At 44.3% G+C, this 3,387-nt stretch overlaps 1 pseudogene across 1 annotated transcript; it reads right to left on the reverse strand.

Moving 5' to 3' along the window:
- Window positions 1-290: 290 nt before the first annotated feature.
- Window positions 291-1,828, reverse strand: LOC307187599 (polyadenylate-binding protein 2-like; annotated as a pseudogene). The gene has a single exon. The product of its transcript is annotated as a polyadenylate-binding protein 2-like (transcript).
- Between the last annotated feature and the right edge of the window lie 1,559 nt (window positions 1,829-3,387).

Consider the following 3,387-nt stretch of genomic DNA (forward strand, 5'->3'; position numbering starts at 1 on the left):
GAGCCCTGGGTAAAAAAAAACCTCCTACCACCCATGCCCACCTACCCTTGAGCAGCCCGCAAGGGGGCAAAGGGGGACAGGGAAACAGGGGGAGCATCTTGCGCGGTTGAGACATGTCCATGGCGAATCCCCAGAGTGAATGAGCAGCCCCCTGCCCCACTCCCTGGGCCTTCCCTTACTCCCGAAAGCAGGTCCCTCCTCAGCAGTTAGAGTTACCCCCTTCCACAGTATATCTTTTTTTTTTTTTTTTGCGGTACGCGGGCCTCCCACTGTTGTGGCCTCTCCCATTGTGGAGCACAGGCTCCGGAAGTGCAGGCTCAGCGGCCATGGCTCACGGGTCCAGCCACTCCACAGCATGTGGGATCCTCCTGGACCGGGGCACGAACCTGCGTCCCCTGCATCAGCAGGCAGGCTCTCAACCACTGTGCCACCAGGGAAGTCCCATCCTTTTTTTTAAATATTTTTTTTCTATCAAGGTCATCTTCTGCTTTTCTTTTTTTTCTTAATTCATTTTTTTCCTTCTTTTCTCTTTTTTTCCTCTCTCTCCTCCTAATACACACTTTTTTTAGTAAGGGGAATACCATGATGTCGCTCTAGCCCGGCCCCTGTAGACATGACCCCAGGGCCTGTTGTTAAAACCACTGTAGAATAGAGAGTGGGAACTGTTGTAGTTGGTGGTCCGGGCATGGTATCAGGCTCGCGGGAAACCCCAGTCTGTTGTGCTGATGCCTGGTCTGTTGGTTTGTTTTGGGATCACCTTGATTTGTCTTCCTCTAAATAGGGACTCATCTAAGGCCAAGGAAGTCCTCACTGACTCTTTGTCTGAGAACTCTATATATGCAAACCCTTTGGGATGGCCACTAAATTTGTCACATAGTATAGTAACACAGTTGACTGAACCACAGCCATGAAAGTGTGCTTCCAGCTCTTCTGCTGTTGCACCATAGTCCACATTGCCAACATAGATGGAACGGGAATCGGCCTCCATCTTCTCCTCAGTGGACATGATCACTGAGCCAGCGTTGCCTGCAGGTAGACTCATATTCATCTGCTTCTCTACCTTGTTCTGTAGCTCCTTTAGCTTCTCAGTTTCTTCCTCCATCTCCCTGACTCAAGCTTTGATCACTTCCAGCTCTGGGTCCTCAATGGCGCCATCCCTCATGTCACCCTCGACCAGTCCCAGCTTCTCCTCCTCCTGGCTGCTGGGGGCTCCCTACCTGGGCCCAGGGCCTGGAGCTCCCAGGGGGGCACGGGGCCAGGATGGCTCCTCTTCGGGCTCAGGCTCTGGCTCAGGCTCCAGCAGCAGATCCTCAGGCTCCAGTTCCTCAGACTTCAAGCCGTTCCCATAGTACCCTGTGCCCCCTGGGACCCCCTCTCTGGCCTCCCCACCAGCCCTGGGCACAAGATGGTGCCACCGCCCCAGCCCGGAGCCCCAACCGCCCGCAGCCTCCACTGCTGCTGCCACCGCCACCACCACCACCATCACCCTAGAGTTAAAAAAATTTTTTTGGCTGTTGTGTTTTGTTGTTTCATTTTTATTTTTATTTTTCCTAATATATTTTTTATTTTTCTTATTTTATTTTTCATTCTTTGTTATTGTTCTGCTCTTTTTTGCTTGTTGTCTTTTTCTGTTTCTTTTTGCTGCACCTCATGGCTTGTGGGATCTTAGTTTCCAGGCTGGAAGTTGAGCCTGAGCGCCTGTGGTGGCAACACTGAACTAACAGAGAACTTCAGACACCAGGGAACATTAATCTCTGTGAGCTCTCACAGAGATCCTCACCTTGGCACCAAGACCCAACTCCACCCAACTGCCTGCAAACTCCAGTGTTGGATGTCACAAGCCAAACAAGCAGCGAGACAGGAACATAACCCCACCCATCAACAAAAATGAGACGACAGAGAAATATGTTACAGATAGAGGAGCAAGGCAAAAGCCTGCAAGACCAAATAAATGAAGAGGAAATAGGCAATCTACCTAAAAAAAAATTCAGAGTAATGATAGTAAACATGATCCAAAATCTCAGATATAGAATGGAGGCATGGGTCTAGAAAATACAAGAAATGTTTAACAAGGACCTAGAAGAACTAAAGAACAAACAATCAATGATGAACAACACAATAATTGAAATGAAAAATACACTAGAGGGAATGAATAGCAGAATAATTGAGGGAGAAGAATGAATGAGTGAGCTGGAAGACAGAATGGTGGAAATAACTGTCTAGGAGCAGAAAAAAGAATGAAAAGAAATGAGGACAGTCACAGAGACTTCTGCAACAACATTAAATGCACCAATATTTGAATTATAGGGGTCCCAGAAGAAGAAGAAAGAGAGAAAAGACCTGAGAAAATACTTGAAGAGATTATAGCCGAAAACTTCCTTAACATAGGAAAGGAAATAGCCACCCAAGTCCAGGAAGGGCAGAGAATCCCACACAGGATAAATCCAGGGAGAAATATGTTGAGACACCTATTAATCAAACTAACAAAAATTAAATTCAAAGAAATATTAAAAGCAGCAAGGGAAAAGCTATAAATAACAGACAAGGGAAACCCCATAAGGTTATCAACTGATTTTTCAGCAGAAATTCTTCAGTCCAGAATAGAGTGGCAGGATATATTTAAAGTGATGAAAGGGAAGAACCTACAACCAAGATTACTCTACCCAGCAAGGATCTCATTCAGATTCGACAGAGAAATAAAAAGCTTTATAGACAAGCAAAAGCTAAGAGAATTCAGCACCACAAAACTAGCTATACAACAAATGCTAAAGGATCTTCTCTAAGTGGGACACACAAGAGAAGAAAAGGAATTACAAAAACAAACCCAAAACAATTAGGAAAATGGTACTAGGAACATACATATCGATAATTACCTTAAATGTGAATGGATTAAATGCCCCAACCAAAAGACACAGACTCCCTGAATGGATACAAACATAAGACCTGTATATATGCTGTGTACAAGAGTCCCACTTCAGACCTAAGGACACATACAGACTGAAAGTGAAGGGGTGGAAAAAGATATTCCACACAAATAGAAATCAAAAGAAAGCTGGAGTAGCAATACTCATATCAGACAAAAGAGACTTTAAAATAAAGACTATTACAAGAGACAAAGAAGGACACTACATAATGATCAAGGGATCAATCCAAGAAGAAGATATAGCAATTTTAAATATATATGCTCCCAACATAGGAGCACCTCAATACATAAGGCAACTGCTAACAGCTATAAAAGAGGAGATTGACAGTAACACAATAATAGTGGGGGACTTTAACACCTCACTTATATCAATGGACAGATCATCTGAACAGAATATGAATAAGGAAACACAAGCTTTAAATGACACAATAGACCAGATAGATTTAATTGATATTTATAGGCCA

The sequence above is a fragment of the Stenella coeruleoalba genome (genome assembly GCF_951394435.1).
Source record: "Stenella coeruleoalba genome assembly, chromosome: 1".
Taxonomy (NCBI): domain Eukaryota; kingdom Metazoa; phylum Chordata; class Mammalia; order Artiodactyla; family Delphinidae; genus Stenella; species Stenella coeruleoalba.